The sequence below is a fragment of the Peromyscus eremicus genome, chromosome 20, assembly GCF_949786415.1.
Source record: "Peromyscus eremicus chromosome 20, PerEre_H2_v1, whole genome shotgun sequence".
Lineage (NCBI taxonomy): Eukaryota > Metazoa > Chordata > Mammalia > Rodentia > Cricetidae > Peromyscus > Peromyscus eremicus.
In genome coordinates this window covers 25,721,865-25,744,379 of record NC_081436.1, presented here as the reverse complement: position 1 = coordinate 25,744,379, position 22,515 = coordinate 25,721,865, and the positions used below count along the sequence as shown (strand labels likewise).

Genomic DNA, 22,515 nt, shown 5'->3' with positions numbered 1-22,515 from the left:
AACTTTTTCCACTAAGCAATTTTATGCTTCTGGTCGCTGCTAGCTATTCACAGCTGCGTCTCATTGAGGCCCATCAGTATTTACTTGTAAGAAGATTTGCTTCTAGTCTAGTCTCATGACATGTCCAGTCTTAAGCAGGTAGAAAGACCAATACCCTGATGTGTCAGTGGAGAAACAGTCCACAGATAAACGAAATCTGTAAATGCTGCAAACCTCATGACAAATGTGATGTACACTTGCACTTAATTTAAAAAATCAAAAACAATGGAAATAGCTATGGATTTCTCACAAAACGCCAAGATCAACGTGTCAGGACACAGTTAAAGCGAAACAGAAAACAACCTCCGAATGGTTCCAGGACTGGGGCCTGGAGAGGGAGTTTACCTACCAGGCCCCAAACTCCCAGTAAGGTCTTGAGGGAATGGAGGTGGCTGGGATAAGATTCTGGCCATCTTTTTTTTAACCCTGGGTATCTCTGCTCAACCTGCAACTTAGGTGCTGGTTATTAGAAATGGCACCTGGAAGGACAGTAATTAAGGATCATGAAATATGTGTAATTCAAAATTCAAACAATCAATAAAAATGAAGTTATTCGAGCATGGATATGTAGAACTACCATAGTGGGAGCCAGAATCCAGAACTCTTCTCCATTTGCTCTCTCTCTATACTGCTACCAACTGAAAGGTAGTTACACAATGTAATATGCTTTATAATGACTTAATCTTTTCTGGTTCTGGGTTTCAACAAGTTAACAATGAAAATGTCACTAATTCTACCACAAAATAATTGAAAATGCTAGGCTAAAACCAAATTAAAATAGCCTAGGCATGACCTTGATTATGTATTACCTTTCTGAAAAATACAGCAACACTTGGAGACTGCTACCTGCAACTGAGAGCAGTTGCTTCCAAAGAGCCTGAAGTCTATTATATCATAGTGGCATTATAAATATTACATTTATACTGCCCAACCTATTCTGCCCCTCAATCGCTGAAGCTACAGAATTTCTAAAAGTGAAAAGCCAACCACTCCTGTCCAGTTATCACCATTAAAATCAAATCTCTTGCTATAGCAAATTAGCAAAACAAACAAACACAAACAAAAACAAAACTTGAAAAATCTACCCAAATGGCAAATGTTAGAAAGTCAAATGTTAGAAAGCCTGTTTTTTTCTATCATAAAACTTTCACATCAATCAAATAAGTGTTTGGAAAACAAGTCATATCCCAGCTTACCTGGACAAGAGGATACTGATAATCCATGCAATATACACCATACATAGCAGAGGGAAAGAGACTCCAGATCTGGACAGCACAAAAATCACCTTAAGTTTTTGTCTTGTCTGATGTGTCCTGTCCAAGGGAACTAGAAGCCCTCAAAAAAATAAATAAATAAAAAAAATAAAAAAAATCCTTGTCCTACTTTCCAGTCTACAGTTACTTGTGCTGGCTCAGCTGGTGAAGTCGGAGTTTGGTTCAGACCAATTGGATCAGCAGTATCCACAAGAGATGTTCAAAGAAAAGCAAACCGCTCCAACTGAGTTAGCTGTACACACTAAAGACAGCACTTGGGATTGGTTTTTAGCTGACAACTCCACCAGAAAGCCAAGAGGCAGAAGATGACAGCCAGGGAAGAGACCTCTGGCTCCTTAAAGTGGCAAACAAGGGCAGAAGCACAAGGTATCCAGAACAAATAGTAAGTCCCAGGCTGTGTGTCAAAGGGAATACTCCTAATCTAGGACATGGGAGGCAAGTGGGGCTGTAGTATTTCTCTAGCCCTCCCTTGGGTGGGAATGTGCGTGCGTGTTCTCTCTCTGTCTCTCTCTCTCTGTCTCTCTCTCTCTCTCTCTCTGTCTCCCCCCCCCCCCTTCACTGTCACCGGCAGAGACAGGTGTTAGGATTAACGGCATAAAGCCCAGCCATGAAAAGAACTGGCAGAAAAGAGTCACACTGATACATGCAATAAAGGGTCCCTTTCATGATCCTGTATGTTTTGTATCGTTTAACACACAGCCCCCTCCTGCTTTAACAGGAGCTAGGACAGCTGGCAGGGTCAGCTAGAAAAGAGGAAGGTGGCCCCAACTCTGAGCAACATGAGTCCACTGGAGGCCTGCAAATATGCAGGGCGTGCTCTCAGCTGTTCCAGTCAAACTTGGAGGGATTAACTGTGGCTGCCTGTAAAGAGGTGGGGGTGGAGAGGTCGCTACAGAAAAGCAGTTGCTTTTCTCCTTTTAGGAAGAGGCTTCACCCACCCTGCCATTGTTTGTACACACATGTGCACACATATTTCTGTAACTGATATTAAAAGCAGTAACAAACACGGACAGGTGTGAGGTTAGTTGACAGCCCACAGCAAGCTGGAGTTGGCTTTCACCTACAATCAAAACAGCTGAGTAGTCCTTAGACAATAACACACAATGCACAAAAAGTGAAAATAAACAGATCGTAGAGACACACCAGGTAAAACTATTCCTCTTAAGAAATCCTGTATTTGGGACAAACATTCAAAAAGGTAATTCTAAGTTTGTTTCAGTATTATGACCTCTTAATCTACTAAGGCAGAACCAGCTAGGACATGCCTTCATGGGGTTAGCAAAGTTGAGTGTGAGGGCCTGTGATGGTATGGCTGCTCCCACACACCTTCAATGCAGCCTTCTATGGCCCTTGAAGTTAAGTGCAAGAGTGTTCAGAAGAAACTGCTCTTTAAGGTTCAAATCGCACTGACATATCTAGAGATGGTCTTCCAGGTACAACATGTACCCTAAATCAATCAAACAGACTGCAAGGTGTGGTGATACTTTGTTTGTGATCTAACAATAAAGCTTGCCTGAAGATCAGAGGGCAAAGCCAGCCACTAGTTAGCCAGAGAGGCCAGGCAGTGGTGGCACACCTTTAATCCCAGCACTAGGGAAAGTGGAGACAGGAAGGGATATGGCTGGGCAGAGAGAGGAATATAAAGCAGGAGGAGACAGGAGCTGAGAGCCCTTTCGGACTTAGGATTCAGTAGAGGTAAGAACTCTAGTGGCTGGCTGCTCTGCTTCTCTGATCTTTCAGCTTTTACCCTGATATCTGACTCTGGATTTTTATTATAAGACCAATTACGATTCATGCTACAGCAAGGACCACACAAAATACCAGAATATTTCAAGCTTGCTAGCACTGATTCTCTATGAATTACAAATGAAGATTAAAAATAAACCAATTCAGCTGGGCAGTAGTGGCTCACACCTTTAATCCCAGCACTCTAGGAGGCAGAGGCAGGCAGGATCTCTGTAAACTTGAGGGCAGCCTGGTCTACAGAGTGAGTTCCAGGATAGCCAGGCTACACAGAGAAATTCTGTCTCAAAAAAAAAAAAAAAAAAAAAAAAAAAAGCCCTAAAACAGCTGGTCTGAAGGAGAATGCTTGTAAATCCCAGCTACTGAAAATCTAAGGCAAGAGGCTCAGAGTTCAAGGCCCGAATGGCAAAGGACAGCAAGATCACCCAGTCCCTATCAAAAGACAATTATTTACATCTACTCTACATAAGGTATTATGCTAAGTACTAGAGAAATTAGTGGCAACAGTCCGGTGCAAAGGACTTTGAAGGTATAGGTGAGTCAGAGGTGAAATACTGCCATAGCACAAATATAAGCACTGTGAGCAACTTACCATATGTACTTGAACGAGTACTGTTTAAAGGTGCTCTCTACACACACTTCTACAGTGTTGCCTATCACTAAACTGTAACACCTCTTTTGCCAACTCGGAAGAAGATCATCAGAACCTCCTAACATCTTACATTTGCTTGGCCACATCTTAAAAGCCTATGATGTACATTTAATTGTCCCCTCTGAAGTTAATAAATAGCAGAAGAGGACTGGGGTTGGCTCTCAAAGGTAAGCAGTTGCCTAGCATGCATAAGACCCTGGTTCTATCCTAAGGTGGGGAGAGGAGGTGTGGGAGGTAGGAGCAGGTGTCTGCAATAAAAATCCTACCCAAAATATCCTCTTAAATCAAGGAATTCTATGTGACTCCAACTTCACTACTGGTATAGAGCAGTATTTCATGACTGATCACATGACACTTGTCAGTTAGCTTCTGACTGAAATCACCAATAAATCTTCTGAGAGTCTGTGTTGGTGGTCCAGTCAGTGTGAGCATAGCTGCCCACTAAATCTTCTAAGATTCTTCCTGATGTAAAAACTTGAAAATGATAATGGGATCATAATAATAAACTATGTCTGACAAACTTAAAGCTTCATCATTTAACCCAGTTTGATATCTGGTGAATTAATTACAGGAGACTAAATGCTCAAGTGGTATTGTATTTAAGGTAACAGAAGAATCCAGGCAGTGGTGACACACACCTTTAATCCCAGCACTCAGGAGGCAGAGGCAGGCAGATCTCTGAGTTCCAGGACAGCCTGGGCTATACACAGAGAAAACCCGTCTCGAAAAACAAAAACAAAAAAACCAACAAACAACAACAAAAGGATGAGAGTGGGGAGAGACAGTCAGAGAGAAGGCAAAGTGGAATCTTACAGAACCCTGAACTTATAGAAAGCAGACAGCACAAGATTAAGTGGGGTTTGAGAGTCCTCACAAGAGCCAGAACACAGAGGGCATTTGCTACTTTTCCGTACCTCACATCCCTTAACGATGCCATGTAGCAACATGTAAAGGCTGAAGAGAATGAGGATTTGGAAAACTGCACTTACTTCTCAGAGCTGGTTTGGTGACACTGGTACTAGGGTGGGCTCAATGCTGGTCAAAATAAAAAAGTAGAAACCACACCTGAATACGAATTTCACCAAAACTTTCTGCCTTGGGCCCAGGTGGGATGCATAGGACAGCTACTGGCACCACCAGTGGCACACCTTTGACTTTTCCATCGCTGTTCACCCCTGTGCCTGTGATCAAATTATTTCCTTACGCACCCTGGAGTCTGAGTCTAAAAACAGGCCCTTTCAAGGCCTGTCTTCAACACTGCTGTATAAGGCTTACTTGGGCTACGGTTTCCTCCAAGATTGAAATATTCCATCCAACAGGGAAGCTCTTTAACAACTCAAAATAGCTTCAGGAAGTCCCTGAAACTGACCAGATTCACTAGACCCTTCTTTGCAGAGGAAGCAGTAAACGCCAAGAGCCCCTGACAGACAAAAGGAAGCTGAGCTGCAGAGACGACTCTCAAAAGGGAAAAGCTGCAAGGCTCTGTGAGCAGACCAAAAGCAGCTGCACTGCCTGAAGGGGTTTAGAGCAGAGTCACTTGGAAGGGACACTCTCCAACCTGTGGAGCTGCCTGAAGGCTGTGCAGTGTGCTCCAGGCTCCCAGCTTTGTGAGCTGTCACCCATGCTACTAAGGTGGGCCCTGGTGATGCCGCTGTCTTGAGTCATTTCTGCTCCTGTAAGTGACCCCAATAAAACTCACTGGTTCACCAATTGGACTTAGGTGATATCCATACTTTAGTCTATTTTGGGATCCTTTTCTGGGGTGAGTAGACATGTTATATCTCCCCAGGAAAACTTGGCACACAATAGGTTTTTCTCCCTTCCTATGTCCAATAAGGGCCAGCTGCCTTCTTGCTGAGTATAATGGCATTTCCTATGTGATCCTGGGTACATACTGATTAGACGCTTTGCTTAAGGACAGTACCCGTTCATTCATCTTGCATCATTTTCAAAACAATGCTGATATAAGTCACTGCCACCAGAGCTGAGTCAATTCCCACCCCAGCTTCCTCGAACCAAGACAAACTGCAGTCTCTTTAAAACCATGAGCCTAAATAAGCTTCTCCTCTGTGAACTTGGTTCTGCCAAGTATTTTGATTACAGTGAGAAGAAAAGTAGAAGAGCTACTCTATCAACCATCCTTAGCTTCTTCATTCAGTCAATGTCCACTCACAGCAACACAACATGCCCAACATGCTGTAAAGTATGAAGAGCAAAACAGCTCCCAAAAGAGCTGACAATGCAGGTTGAGGAAGGAAGAAACACGGAATTGCATTTGATGAATGCCACACCTAGTTGAAGATAGCTGGGAAAAAGTGAAACACAGTGGCAGCCTACTGTTTTCCACTGTTATACCTCATTTTCCAGGGTGAGGAAGACTGGGAATATTCCATAGACAATGATTAAATAAACTGGAGGGTTCAGCAAGTTTTCCAGATAGACTGGGAAGGGTATGGGATGGAGAGTAGTGGAGCAGCATTCTAATTCTAATAAACAACATGCTGTAAGCAAAGCCATCCTCAGGTACTCACAGAAGGTCAGAAAAATATCACAAAGCCAAAAGTTCATATGACTATCTGCATAAGAGTTCTACTGGTTCTAGCATGAGACAGCTGAATTTTCTAACCAAGAGAAAGGCTTCAAATGATGCCTACCACAACACTGCAAATCACAGCGAAGGGTAGAAACATGCCTTTGCATGACACAGAGGATAAAAAATGTGGGCAGTAACAAACCAGTGTATGTATGACTGAAACAGCATCTTGTTCAGGAATGAAAGGCATGGCAAGTCAACAACACTTCTTGGAAGTGCCTGTCCTTACTCTTTCTAAATTGGCCAAGTTTTTGAATCCCTGATCCCCAAACTATGAAATCTAAAATCTTTGGTCATTGACACTGACTCAAAAAGTTTCAGATTTAGTATTTTGGATCTCAAAGTTTTGTACTAGGAATGCTCAACCAGTGCAGTCTATGAAAGTATTCCAAAGCCCCACAAACCCTCTAAAATCTAAAACACTTCTGGTCCCTCAAATTTTCAATAAGGGGTAATCAACCTGTACTGTTAATAAGTAATAAGCCTTCATTCACAGCACTAACGAGGCAGAGGCAGGTGGAGTTCTGGGAACTCAAGGTCAGCCTGGTCTACATAGTGAGTTCTAGGACAGCCAGGGCTACATGTCTCAAAAGAAAAGAAAAGGAAAGAAGAGAAGAGGAGAAGAGAAGAGAAGAGAAGAGAAGACAAAATAGTAAAATGTATCTATAAATAATAGCATAATAATTATTCAAATCTTGATAGATAATATAAAGGAGTAAAGATTAAAAAGAAGTAATGTTTAAGGGAAAGAATAAAAATTAGCAAGTGAAAAGCAGAGGATTTGACAGGTGCCTCCTCACTGGGGCTAGCCTTTATTTTGCATCTGTCTGTAGTCCCGGATGCCATCCTGTAAAGGAATGTGACAGTGAGACCAAACAGAACAAAAATGAGCTGTTCTAATTAAGACCCCTAAGAAAAAACAACCTACTTAACTGCCAGATATGATCATTCTACAGTACCTATGCCCACCCATTCCTGGCCCACAAAATGCAATAAATAAACAATTATCATTGTTTTAAGAACTGAGCCAATACCTCCCCCTTAAGCTGTTCTCTCGGATGCTCTGTCACAGGACAAGACATAGCCAACACAGAAAGTGGAATTGTTGCTGTGACTGCCCCTGACCAGACCCTGCTGTTTTAGCTTCTCTTCCTTTAGTATTTGGCTCACAGTTCCAGATTCGAGTCCAACATTGCAGGGAAGTTAAGCTGGCAGGAGTGGGGGGCAGCTAGTCACATCTGCAGTCAGCAGCACAGAGAGAATAACATATACATGCTTGTACTCACTCTCTCTAGGCTTATACAGTCTAGGATCCTAGAAAATGAAGCCATCTACAATGGGCAGGTCTTTACAACTCAATTAACATAATCAAGACAATCCCCACAGACGTGTCTATAGGCAAACCTATCTAGACAATCCCTCATTGAGAATTTCATCCTAAGCAAACTCTAGATTGTGTTAAGTTGATAATTAAAAACTATTCTATCATAAGTACATAAGCCTTTGAAACTGGTTTATCAAGAAATTTAGAAGAGTCTGAAGAAGTAGGCTAGGGATTGGAGAGATGGCTCAGTGGTTAAAAACACTGGCTGCTCTTCCAGAGGCCCAGTGTTGAGTCCCAGTTCATAACTTCTGTTTGTAACTCCAGGTCTAGGGAATTCAATGCCCTCTTTTGGCCTCTGCAAGCACTGCATGCATATAATACACTAACATACATGCAGGAAAAGCACTCATACATATAAAATTAAAATCAAAGAAAACAAAGAAGTAGGCTAGAGAGGGCCTAGAATATAAACCAAGCTTACTGTACAGCTCTGGGTAGTAGGAGGCCAGAAGACCAAGATGCCACAGAAATATGGTCAGGAAAGATTATATCCATGTGATTTCGGATGGGTACACCAACTCTCTGGGAACTGGACTCGAGACCACTCATGTTATTTTATCAAAGAGAAACTATCTACATTTTGTCTGTGTCCTGAGACTTTGTGGAAGGCTTGTTTAAAGGCTACAAACTAATCTGGTAGAAAAAAAATTGCCAACTAGTCCAATACGTAGACTATTGCATGATTATTGCTAACTGCTTTTAGCTAGGTTTATATAGTAAGAATCTGGGGCAAAAAGCAGAGCACAAGGATTTTTAAAGCTTGTGGTTTGAACAAAAAAAAAAGAGGCTGCATAAAGTTAAGGCCTCAGAAATTTTGACTGCTGAAGAGATGGAAAATAAATCTATCTGGCACCACAGCAACAGAAAAGATGCCTCAGAGGTACCTCAGAAATTGGCATGACCCCCACGCACCTCAAGGGTATAAACATGTATGTATTTTGAATGACTTTCCCTTGAGAAGAGAGCCATGATGGTCCCTTGTTTACACAGGACCACTTAGGAAATGTGCCCCCAATTCAGACATCTAGGCACTCAGAAATCTCAGCATTTTGATTCTGGGGGTTCTAACTACGAGTCAAGCTGGTAGGAACTTTGCTATCGTGTGTGATATTGGTTTTGCAGGTATGCTGAAAGAGTTATGGGACCATAAAGACCTCTACCAAGATTACAGAAGAAAGCCTAGGAGGCCACTAACTGTGTGACAGTGTTGGCATCCCCATGGGCAGTCCCTAAAAGGATGGTATGTGAAGCTGTGACAGAAAAGGAGAAGATGTAATGGAGATCACAGGAGATAAAAGATGACTAGGAACATGAAACCTCTGCCAGAGAAAGGAGCAGGCAGGTAGGAGCAGCCAGCCCAAGAGAAGGGTCTGGAAGGTAGCAATGCCAAAGGGACAGGGTTACCTGCCTCTGATCTCATATCACAAAAGCCCACAATGCCAGAAAGAGGCTACAGGATTAACGTTCATCATTTTGCTACTGTCTTGTCCTCCCTTTTGGAATGGGATGGTACTGTGTACCAGTGCAGTTTGGAGGAAACAGATCAGTGGAGTGTATCCTCGCGAACTGCATCTTATCCCTGCACCTCACCTCCCTCCCATCCCCCACAAGGTGGGCTGCTTTGTTTGTTTTCCCATTGACACTCTACCATGATATTCTACCTCACCACAGGCCAAAAACAATGGAGCCAATGGTTATAGATTGAAATCTCTGAACCCACAAGCTAAAAAAGCCCTTCTTCCCTTCAAAGCTGTTAGAACTATTCTAGGTCCTTGGCATTTCCATAGTAATTTTATAATAGGTTTGTCAATTTCTATAAAAATTTGTCTGGGATTTTGACTGAGATTACACTGAATGCACAGACCAGTTGGAGCTGACTTAACATCCTAGAACAGAGTCCATGCACAGCTATTCTCCTACTTCTTTGTGCTACTCATGTTCTATGATTGTGATTATCTTCCCGCTAAACACTGTGATATTGATCACTTTCCCCAAGTCTACTAGACTCCATAATACTCATCCCTACAAGAATAAGTGTATAGAGCCCCCTGGCAGTAGGATCTGGATCCATCTATGGTGCATGAGCAGGCTTTTTGGAGCCCACTACCTGTGATGGGACACCTTGCACAGCCTTGAGGTAAAAGGAGGGGCTTGGACCTTGCTTCTACTAAATGCACCTCCCCATGAGGGGCCTTACCTTCTAGTAGGAGAGAATAGGGGGTGGGTTGGGGTAGGGAAGGCTGGAGGGATGGGAGGAGGGAAGAGGGGGATCTTTGATTGATATGGAAAATGAATTTTTAAAAATTCTTAATAAAAAAAATGAGTGTACTGATGTTGGGGGTGGGGTAGGGGAGATGGACAGAAAAATCCAGAAACACATCCAGAAGTACAAAGGCAATACAGAGAGAGAATAGTCTTTCCAACAAACAGTATCAGAACAACTGGAACTAGCTAACTGCACAGCCACACATGGTAAAAATGAACCAATGTACACACTTGTACCATAGAAAAAATTAGACCACAGGCCTAAAACACAAAACAGGATACTACAAACTTCAGGAATAAAATTCCTTAGATTAATAAAATTGCTTAGATTAAGCAAGATTTCTAAGCTATGACTGCCTATGGGTGTTGCCCAGTGGTGGGGTGCATGGTTAGCATAGTCAACGCCCTTGGTCTGATCCCTAGCACCAAACAGACTAAAAACAAGCCAGAAAAGAACAAACCAACAACTAAGATTTCACTGAAAACTTTTCCTCACTAATGAACACTGTGAGGAGAAGACAGTAAGTCACACATTAGAGATACCATTTATAAAGCATGTTTTTGATAAAGGGCTTTAAGCCAAAACACATAAGAAAATTGTACAACTGATCTAGATTCAGTACTTAGCAACTTCCTAAAATATCACACCTATACCTTTCATGTAGCCTACCCAGTATACTCTGCTAGTATTAATATTTACCCAAGAGAAATGAGAACCTATATCCATATAACCACCTGTCCATGAACCCTACTGTACAAACAACCCAAACACCCGTTAGGAGATAATGCTTGACATACCGCCAGAGTCACAAGTGAACACTTGTAACACAGCAACAAAAGCCTTTAGTGCACACAAGATGAACTTCAAAATAACGATACAAGAAATCCCAGGCATAGAACTTTTTACTGTATTATTTCATTTTTGTCAAATGCTAAAAGTGCAAACTTATCTACAATGGCGGAAAGCAAATCAATGGTTGCTTGTTAGTGTGCTGGGACAGGGGAGGCATCAGGACATGAAGAATCTGGAGATCTTCAGTCTGATAATGATCTCAGTTGTGATGACGACTTCATTGGTGTGTACATGTCAAAACTTAACAAACTGACTTCTTGTGTATTAATTACATCTCAGCAGAACTGCCAATCAAAGACTCAGTTCCCACCCTCTCATTGCAGAGAGGTTTTAGGGTTAGTTATCTTCTTTGAGGGGAGGAAGGGCTGGCCAAGGGAAACGAGGAAAGCCTCAACCTGTCCCAGGGGAAGAGAGAAAGGATGTGGTGGAAATCAGGTCTGAAATGTAAGCAGAGGGGAAGGACAAGCTGCTCTGGAAATTACTAACTGCCTAGGCTAGGCTGCTGGCAGACTCCTCGCTCACACTTGCACATGGCCTTTTCAGTTTGTTGTCCACATCCTTCTGTCACTCCAGCTCTGGGAACAGAGGGACTATATAGTTGACCTTTATTCTTCAAGTGTCACCTACACTCAGCAGAATCCCGGAATGGCCTACACAACAGAGTGTGTGCTGGAGATGGCTCTGAAGCCAGACTGGCTAGAGTCAAATCTTAGCAGCAAGGCTCTACAGCTGTATGACTTGGGAGTTATTTAATATCTCTGCTTCAAATTCTTCCTCTGAAAGAAGGTAACAATAGCATTTCATTAAATCAGTCAGTGCACAAACAAGCCCAGAAAATAGTGAGGATCCTCTGCATCATCTGCATCATCTCTGACAATTTAGGCAGGAGGAAATATTATCTATACATGAGTTTAGGGGAAAATATGATTTTTATGCCTACCTCTTATTTATCTACTAGTTCCGTAAACAGACAGACAGACAGACAGATAGGGACAGACAGACAGATGATAGTTAGTCACCCCCTTGGGTCCATGAAAGAGTTAACAGAAAGGGAGACTGTGGGGTCTTGGATGTGTGGCTGCCTCTCTTCCCAGGCTGTGTTAATCCCCTTGCACCCTACAATGTATATGCACAGTGTACATCAGGGCCGCTCCCCTGACTCTCATCCCCGCTGAGGAAGGGGTGGGGCTCTGACAACACGAAGCAGTGTGGGAATCCCTGGGTTGGCACCGGCTCCTTGCTCTATTCAGACCTGTGATCTCTTCTGACTTTGATTTAATGCAGCAATTACTGGTAATGTGGTTTGAAGGAGATAAATGCCCAGTGTAGCTGTCTGTCGCTTACTCTGCTCATGATGCAAGAACATTTTTAAATTAAAATTCCCTTTATGATAAAGGAGCTGCTCCACTGAATGTTTCTGTGCAGGCCTGATACGAAGCTTCCCCTAAAGAGGATTAGAAACTAAAGCCCCTTCCCCTTCCTGTACAATTACCCTATACCTACGGTAGGTCCTTTAGCCCTATGTTTTTCTCCTTTATATAATTAGTTCTTCTTTCTACTTTTCAAGACCATAATGTCAGCATTAGGGAATTCACTAAAGATTCAGCCCGCCTTCTGGTAAAGAAATTATCTTAATTTCCTTTTAAATAAGTAAGTAAAGTAACATTCATACATACATGCCTAAAGACACTGTAGGCCCAGCCTGTAACTCTAACTCTTGGGTGAACCACAAGATAAAGGACAGATACTTAGTGAAATGCTGTCTTAAAAGGGAGGGGAGGGCAGGACACCTCAATTTATTGAAAAATCAATAAAGCCCCCTCCCCAGTTTTAATTCACTTCAAACCACAACAGTTTGCTATGGCATACATTGTATATAAGGAAATCTTAAGTCATAAGATTACCGTAAGATGTTCTTAACCCTTAAGTCATGTAAGGGTTCAGAATATCTTCTAAAGGTTTTTCACCTACAACATCAAAACACTTTTTTACAGCAACCCATAGACTCTGCACTAAACACTCCTGCTAGAAACTGCATATTGGGGCAGCAAGAAGGCTCTGTGGGTGAAGGCGTCTGCCACCAAACTAGCCCAGAGGTGGATCCCCAGGGTCCACATGGTGGAAAGTGTAAGTCATCTCTTACACATTGTTCTCTGATCTCCACACAGGTGCTATGGTAGCCTCCTTCCCAATAAAAACAACAAACTACTAATGTGGACATGCTAGTTAAAAACAACCACTGGCACACTCTGTAACTAGAGTGCAAACAACCAGAGGAACGGGGGTGGGGGGGCACTATTTAGCACACGAAGTAGTTCTTGAATCAATCATAACACTGCTGATCCAATTATCAAAATTCCTACCCCCAAATAATAATTTATAGCTACTGAAAATTTCTTGTTTTGATTGTTGGGATGACCAATAATGATTATCCCTTTTTTTGGGGAAGGGTTGGGGGGAGAGAATGAACTAGAGAGCGTAAGATCCCATTCAGTTAAGAAGTGAATTACAAAAGTGAACACAAAATAGAAGACTAAATGTGTATTTTTGTTTCCTAACACACACTGCATAATTTCAGTATAAAGATAAAAACAAAACACAAAAATCTGGTTTTCTGTTCCACCACAGGAGAGTAGTTATCACAATTATAATTAATTCAACTAATATTTCTAAGAATTTCTAAGAGTCTCTAAACACACACACACACACACACACACACACACACACACACACACACACACACCCTTCAGCAGAGTACCACATGCCTTCTCAGGAAATCCAAGACTAGAGTCCCTCTCCAGAAGCCCACCAAGACCTACTTTAATCTTAGGTATATGAATATAGAAGTGACGTCATGCTTACAATGATGTTAATCTGGAGACCTGTGAAGGGCTCTGTAGCTCTTCATTACAAAGTTCAAGTTCTCTTTCAAAGACAGAAAGAGGGACATGGCTATCTTTGAAAAATAGTTGTGTACACACACACACATACAAATGCATGCACACTTGTGTGCATACACACATATATATGTATGTACACACACCTGCACATACACACACACATGCATGCATGCACTAGCACTTTGTGAAAATAGCCTGGCATAATTAATAAGATTACAAAGGACTTAGGATAAATAAGATGAGAAAGTCTGATCCTTATAGGATTAACCCCCAAATCCTAGCATGAATCCAATGATTCCTAAGATCAACACCATGTAACGGATAAAATCAATAGCTACTTTTGTTTTCATTATGTGAACAATCACAGTTCAGACCTATTGCATCTCCTTACTGGTTACCTTGGAGAGCTCAGGCTTCTGCTGAGGCTAGTCCTGCTGATGAGCATACTTCAGGGTCCAAAACCCCTTCTCCTTAGTTCTAAAGTCCAAAAGTCTAGAACAGTTTCTTTTCCATTCTTTTCCTTGACTTCTGTGTGGTGGTAGGAGAGGATTCATTGCGTGACACATGTGAGCTAAACCGATGTAGACTTAGAGCTATTCCGTGTGAACATCTAAAAACACCAGGTTGGGGATTTAGCTCAGTGGTAGAGCGCTTGCCTAGCAAGCACAAGGCCCTGGGTTCGGTCCTCAGCTATGGAAAAAAAAAAAAAAAAAGATCAACAAACCAACAAGTGGGCACTCTTAACAGGGATTGCAGCCATTACTCCTCCTAAACTCCAAGAATCCAGATGACAGCCCTGGGTGTTTTAAGTAAAGGCTGTGAGTCTGTATTCAGTTTCTAAATGTGTTACTGTTTTTAATTGTTATTTGTTTTGAGACAGAATCTCTCTATGTAGACTAGGCTGTCCTTGAACTCACAGAGATCCCCCTGCCTGTCTCTGCCTCTCAAGTACTGGGTAAAGGCTTGTTCTCCATGCCCTGTTCATCGTTTTGTTTGTTTGTTTGTAGACAGGGTTTCTCTGTGCAGTTTTGGTGCCTGTCCTGGATCTCGCTCTGTAGCCCAAGCTGGCCTCGAACTCACAGAGATCCGCCTGGCTCTGCCTCCCAAGTGCTGGGATTAAAGGCGTGCACCACCACTGCCCAGCTCCACTCATTGTTTTAAGAGGCAAGGTCTGACTGTCTTGCTGGGGCTATCCCTGAATTCCTAGACTCAAGGGATTCTGGTACATCCACTCATAGCTGAAGGAGCTGTGAGCCTCTGTGCAAGGGTGGTGTTTTCTATCTTCAGGCAATGGCAAATCTGGAACATGTTCTCAGCTGCTGGCTCCCTCTATAAACACAGCACACTGAATAATGGCTATCAATGTGAGTGAGGCAGACATGCACTGAGGAGAACCAGAACAGAGGCCCATGCACTGCTCTTTACATTTCACCAGCTCCAGAAAAGAAGAAAGGGTTAAGAAAAATTGCTCGGAACTTTTGGTTGGGGGCTGTTTTTGAAACTTGCTGCCACACAAAAGGGATCAGCAAAAGCTTTGTGTGATATACCAGGGAAGGTAACATGATTGTTCTTCTGAGGCTGCATAACTAAATGAATAAGTATTTGCTGGATATGTCTGGAGGTGTGATTTTCAGAGTTTTAGCTCCTGAAAAGAAAAAAAAGTAACACAGAAAGGCTATTTGAAAGATACTATATGTTCCCTTTATTTCCCTAGGAGTGTTTATGTCAGTAACTTGGCTTCTGTACTCACCTATTTATAAGTTAATTTCAAACACCACTTACTTCTCTGGGAATATCTGCATGTTAATTTGTGCATCTTCCTGTTTGGCAGTATTCAATTAGCAAAACAAAACTACTGATTTCTGCTTCCAGGAAGATGGTGCACACACAGTTTTCACTGCCCGCCCCTTGGGTACAATTTAAAAGCCAACAACCATTTAGATTCACACAAACCCAAGGAAATCTTTCCCTCTCTTTTTTTTGGGGGGTGGTGGTGGTGGTGGTGGTGGTGGTGGTGGTGGTGGTGGTGGTGGTGGTGTGCTCTTCCACTGAGCTCCATCTCCAGCCCCAGCTATGCTCTGACCATGAGCTCCATCTCTAACCACTAAGACTCTTCAGGACAGAGAAGTGCAGGTGGTGCCCTTGGGGAAGGGTGGGAGTTCTCTGATTTTCCTTGTCTCCTGTGGACCAGACCTGTGGCACAAAGCACCCAGGAACACCAGTGGGCATGGACAAAGTGCCTTGCCTCTCTAACCAAAGGAAGGGCAACACAAACAGCTTTCAGACTTCTGAAATCCAGCCTAACAGCACCACCAAGCAAGCATATACTGGGTGCTGGGCCTTGACCTCTCCCTCACCAGGTGACTCAACATATCTGCAGAGGTAGTATTACCGACATTTATCCTTGAGAAGTTACAAAACTTTTAGGAAAGGGGAGGGGATACCAGAAAATCTCCAGGACTAAGGCAAGGCAGAGTTCTTAGACACCAAAAACATGATCCATAAGTGGAAAAAAAAAAAACTGGGCTGTATTACAATTGAGTTTTTTTGTTTTGCCCTGTGACATAAAACAAGAAGAAAATCAACAAAATTGAAGAAAGCATTTGTAGACCATGTATCTGAAACTACATAATTATAAAAAGAACTGTTAAAATTCAACAATGGAAATCATCCAGTTAGAATATGGATAGACAGTGGCATCTCACCAAAGATACACCGTCAGTGAAACAGACATAAAGATGGGCTCAGCATCTTTAGCCAACAGGGAAATGCACATTTAAACTCTAGCAAGATAGACTATACACTGACAAAAAGAATTAACAAGAGTAGTGATACCAAATGTGATGAGAATATGGGAAAACTAAATCACTCATATACCACTGGTGAATAGAAAATGGTACTTTAGCTCTAGAAACAGCTTAGATTTTTGCTTTAAAAAACAAACAAACATATAATTACCACATGATCCAGCATTTTCACTCTTAAGCATCTACCCAGAGAAATGAGAGTTTATACTCATACAAAATCTCTATATAAATGTTTGTAATACCTTTATTTATTTGTAATACAATAGGTGAGACAGGGGAAGGGAAGGGGTAAGAAACAAGAGACAGAGAGAATAGAAAGAAATATGTCTTCTACTGTGTTATCACTTAAACTCTGATACATCTACACCATGGAACTAAGCAATAAAGACAAATAAATGATACCTGCAACAAAGAGTTGATACCTGCAACTTCCTGAAACTCAGTTTACACTGAGTTTAAAAATTCAACCCACTGGACAGTGGTGGTGGTGCACACCTTTAATCCCAGCACTATCAAGGCAGAGGCAGGATGATCTCTGTGAGTTCAAGGTCAGCCTGGTCTACAGAGTGAGTTCCAGGACAGCCAGGGCTACAGTGACATGGGAAGATTCCTGAAATGAAGAACAGATTAGGGGAAGCCATGCTACTCAAGGAGTAGGAGCAGAGGATGGGGCTGCAGATGAGCAACAAGAAGAACTCATGGTGACAGAGTCTGGGTCTCCACAGCACCACAGCCAGGGTCCTGGTATTGTACTAGTTTTCCATGTTGTCATCTGAAAAACTAGAGAAGAAGAGCCCATGGGAACTCTCTGTATTTAGGCAGCTGCATTTGGAAACAAGAAGTTCAGCAAGGGGCAGAAGTGGCTCAGCAGTGAAGTACCTGCAAGCAGGACGACTTGAGTTCTGATATCTAAGACCCACCTTCAAGTCTGGACAGCAGCTCCTGTCTGAAAACTCACTGACAACAAAGAACGGAGGCCCTTGGTGCTCAGTGCTCAGCCAGCCAAGGCTGACCAGTGAGTTCAGCACTTCCTGAAAGACCCTGTCTCAAAATGTGCTAGACGGTAATCAAGAAGGGCACCCAGTGTCTATCTCTGGCTCCCACAAGCCCTTACCCAACCTGCGAGTGCGTGGGACAGTGTCCTGCCACTGCCAAGGACAGTGTTGGAAGAAAAGTACTTGCAAACCATATACTTTATATGTATTAAAAAAAAAAATCCAGCCCTAACTAGACTATGGTCTGCCAATCTGATGACAGTAGCCACAGTTAATGGTCTGATTCTGATGCTACTGGAATTAAGTAGGAGAATGTCCTTGTTTTAGATATGGAATTATTGGGAACCTTCAAGACACTTTGCACAGACACAATTTAAAGTTCATTTTCAGGTGATTTTTAAAAGACGTTAAAGCAATTAAGACAAAAAGATAAAGAAAAATCTTTCTGGATTGATGAGTATAATCTTGAATGCAATGTGTCATGGGTATTTACCCATATCAAACCTCCATTAACACCATACTTCAAACATGGACAATGGATAATTATTGATAATTATCTCAGAACAAAACATTTAATCCAAAAACTACTTAGCACCAAGATCAAGAATAATCTGAGTACACCTGTCAGCACCTTTATATATATTTGGTTTTCCAAGACAAGCTTTCTCTGTGTAGCTCTGGCTGTCCTGGAACTCACTCTGTAGATCAGGTTGGCCTGGAACTCAGAGATCCACCTGCCTCCGCCTCCTGAGTGCTGGGATAAAAGGCTTGTGCCACCATCGCCCAGCAGCACTTTTATATTTTATGTCACCCAAAACTTCACAAAATGGTATTTATGATGTGTTTCTATAGAGCTAACAAAATATTTTGTGAAATCTACAATGTATTTTTTTTTTTTTCAAGACAGGATTTCTCTGTGTAGCTTTGCACCTTTCCTGGAACTCACTCTATAGCCCAGGCTGGCCTTGAACTCATAGAGATCCGCCTGCCCCTGCCTCTCCAGTGCTGGGATTAAAGGCGTGTGCCACCACCACGGCTTGTCTTTACAATGTATCCTTTGTGTTCACTGGTTACACAGTTGTACAAATCATAGTCAGTATGTAGACCATGTAACAACCCTCTGGTTTATTGCTCATGTTTTTAATTCAGAAGTAAAATATCCTTAATCCAAAAACTGAATGCAATTTTTAAATGCCTGTTGAAAATTTTTAGATTTTTAAGCATTTTAGATTTCAAAATCTTCAGATCATGGAGGCTCAAGCAACAAACACCCACAGTGCCAGGAGTTGCAAATCTGAAAGACCTCTGGTCCTGAGCTTGTATATAAAGAGCCTGTCAAATATTACATTTTTACTACCTTCCTAAGGGCTCCTAGAACTCAATGGAAGGTGCTTCCTCCATTGGTATGCCTCATCTTTTTAATTAAAAGTCTTTGAAAATTATTTTGTAAAGGAAAGAATAAAGGTGGTAGGTCTGCACAATGTGTGCACTAAGTAAAAGAAAATAAATGCAGAAATAAATGGTATCTGAAACCTATTGACTGGAGAAACTGAATCCCTAGTATTCAGGGACTATACCCAACAATCTCATTCCTAAACTTCTGCCTGAGTTATTTGCCTCAGCATCAAAATTCCTCTGCCAAGATGGTCTCCTTGGATTCTAGAATCTTGCCTACAGATCTTCAATATGCTCTGGCTTTCCGTTCTCATTAAGCACCAGTGAGTAAGTGTGCTACTCGCTGGCTCTAGTGTGTTCTTAAGCTTTCTGATCCTCACTCCAAATACAAACCTGAATCCAACCTACTGTCTTCAAGTTCACAAGTCTGCTGTGCACCAAAGCATCCAACCTCACAGTGGCCTCTGCAATCTCTCACAGCACAGTTCCACTACCAGGAAAGCACTTGTTGTTATTTTGTTGTTTTTAAGTCCTGGGCTCAAGCCCAGCAGGGTTTTTAGACAAGGAAGAACTATAGACTGGGCTGTATCCCCAGAGCTCTGCTATCACATTCGAGTCACTGTCTCCGGAGTTGGAACCATTAGTAGTGTCCTTTTCTCTTGTTTCCTATGACAGGGTAAGTGGTAGGCAAGCTCTGTCCAGGACCACACTAACTGACGAAGTCCCAAGTGCTCATGCTTCTCTAAGCTCCTCAGTTAGTCATCAGATAATGTATCATATACCTCGGCTGTATCAATCATCTTCAATTTTCAAAAAAAGGTACTGACTAAAAAGATCTAAAAGAAGGTAAGTTCCTTAAATCCCAGAATCTATTTCCACCTGTCACAGAGTACAGCTCTAATGAACATGGATACTTCTATTCTGAAACTAATCCATCTTTTAGCTGCATGTCAAGCAATACTGATTCTCGTTTCACATTAATTGGTTATTAATGGCCCAGTCTCTAAGCCCTAGCCTACCCCATGGTGACTCTTTCAAGGCAGGGACTAACTGACAGGACACATTCCAGCTCCCACTCTCAGCGCCTACTAAGGGGCACACCCACTGACAGTCACCCCCACCCCTTGAGAAAGCTGGGCAGTTAACAGTTGTTTGAACTAATCTGGCTTCAACTCTCCATGTGAAAAAGTGGGGTTGGGAATATATCACCCCTGTGGTCGTCCTATATTTTACTAAGTTGTCCCACATCTTGGAGTCAGAACAAGTTCTAATGACATGCTTCTACTGCAGATTTACCAAAGTAAAAATTCTTTTAGTCTGAGAAAATGAAAGACTCTAAACCAGTGTTTCTTAACCATTTTGAAAACCCTTGTTTCATAATACCTACTCTTATGTTCTGAATCTTCCAGCAACCCAGAATAGCATGTACCATCTATTTTTCTGACATGCTTATTATGACCCAGAGGTTTAAACCTTTTCTTTCTTTCCACAGGGTCTCACTTTGTACCCCTGGCTGGTCTTGAATTCACAGAACACTTCCTGTCTCAGCCTCCACATTAAAAGAATGTACACCACCACACCCTGCAAAAACCTTCCTTTCTGAACCATAGAGTCTCTGTGTGTCACTGCCAAGATTCTGGTCTCATTGACCTCCCATTCCTTTCTGGGACTAGGGTTCTAAACATACAAAACGTCAATGTAGACTGGTGTGGCAAGGCTCTTTTAAAAGTTTCAGAACAGTATCTATATGAACAGAGTAAGGCTAACAGAAAACAGCACTGCTGAGCTACAAGAGAAACCCCAGAACAGTTCAGTCATAGCCCAGTTGGGTAGTAAACAAGTTTTCCTTAGTAGAATATTATTTCGATGCATAATCCTAGCCTGCCAACGGTAACACTGTAGTCTGGGTAGCTGCATCTACACCAGCGTACTAGGAATTAATGTTGATAGGATATGCTCACATTATAGCAAGCATTTCAGGATCATGCTTCCGGTCACTTTTTTTTTCCTCTTTTTTTTTTTTTTTTCAGAGCTGAGGACCGAACCCAGGGCCCTAGCCTAGCACTGAGTTAATCCCCAACCCCACTTTTTAATAATAAAGACACTTTCAAAACAACAAAACAATAAACTGCAAAGACAAAAGAAAAGCCCAGAACTTTTGGGTTAACTGAGCTGTGCTGAAAACATTAGGACCTCATTACGAATATCAACTATTTTATGAGAACACACGTAGCCAGCGCAGGACACATGGCTGGATTTACAGCTTTTTTTGATAAAGTTTGAAAAAGGCTGGTCTCATCTCCTCCCCCAAAACAGTGAAGTATATTTTTAGGTTCTGACAGTTAGTGACTTAAAATTTTAGGGTCCCTTTATTGATAGGATGCGAGTGTTAACAAACTGTATGTATTTAACTTTATATGCAAAAAAAAAAAATGAGTTTTAAAATGTGAGTTTAGTCCACTTACCAATACACTGACACAACTACACAGAACATGAAATTTAAAGAAAATAGCTCACTGGATGTTTTTTAACCCTTTCAGTGCTAAGGGACAGCAGCATTTCTAGGCATCCTTTATTGCTTCCATACTTTTGAAATCGCTTATGCTAAGGGTTCACACTTCTCATTCTTACTTCATGGAGCTGGCTTCCATCCAACAGTCTCCTTGGGGAAGCTGGCACCATTGGCTGCTGCCCTTGAAAGAGACTCCAAAAGGTCACTATATTCATCTGTGCTAATTACCTGGGGAGGGAGGGAGGGAGGGATGAAAAACAGCTTCGACAGTGAACGAACATGTTTCCAAGGCCCACACTCCAAAATATAACTGGGCTTCTCCACGTACTATGTACCAGGTAGCCAGGCGAAGGAAAACATAAAAAATGTGAAGATCGGAGAAGGAAAAAGTAGGGAATTACGAATGTCCAAGCAGAAGGAGAATAATTCTTCAGACCCAGAGTAGTCTCAAAATGCAGTAATGGGAATATAGGAAAACTGAAACTGTAGGAGCAAGATTGTGAAAGTGAAATAAAGGCTGGTCAAAGTAGAAACTGAAGGAAGACTGATCTTCCACAGAGAGAAGCAAGCCTTATGGATATATCAAACTAGCTTCATCTGGGCTGCTCTTTTCTAAAAGTTCCATGGGGTGGTGGTGGGGCAGTGCTCCCAAGGCCTCAGCCCTACACAAAGCACTCCAGGCAGCTAAGGAACGCTGAAAGCAGGAGAAATCATCTTCCCTGGAGAAGAGCACAGTTACCTACCCAGTACCAAAGGTCAGCCCTAACAACATACAAGCAACATTATACAGACTGAGCTTGTTGTATGTATTTAGGAATATATATTTATGTTATATATTTATGTATGTAAGACTATATAGACACACTCATATATCCATGTGTGTATATGTATTTAGCAAGTAATGAAAATAAAAGGCCATAAACTTAAAGAGAGCAAGGAGGGGTATATGGGAGGGTTTGGGGATAGAAAAGGGGGAAATGATGTAATTCTACTATAATCTCAGAAAAATAAAAGTATGTATAAACATAGTAAAAGTATGTATAAACAACAGCATCTCTAGCAACCTCTGGACATCTGGGAACAATGCTGCGAGAAAATGTGCT

The 22,515-nt window shown here is 42.0% G+C and overlaps 1 protein-coding gene and 1 long non-coding RNA gene across 25 annotated transcripts in view; one reads left to right on the top strand and one right to left on the bottom strand.

Moving 5' to 3' along the window:
- Positions 1–22,515, bottom strand: part of Rbfox2 (RNA binding fox-1 homolog 2) — a 247,547-nt gene that overhangs the window by 84,704 nt on the left and 140,328 nt on the right. The window lies entirely within an intron of this gene.
- LOC131896485 (uncharacterized) lies at positions 2,863–20,479 on the top strand. 2 transcript variants are annotated; one of them, XR_009375456.1, is made up of 4 exons: positions 2,863–3,008; positions 8,808–9,027; positions 19,576–19,746; positions 20,393–20,479. It is a non-coding gene; the product is annotated as an uncharacterized LOC131896485 (long non-coding RNA). The 2 variants fall into 2 exon arrangements; XR_009375455.1 differs by lacking the exon at positions 8,808–9,027.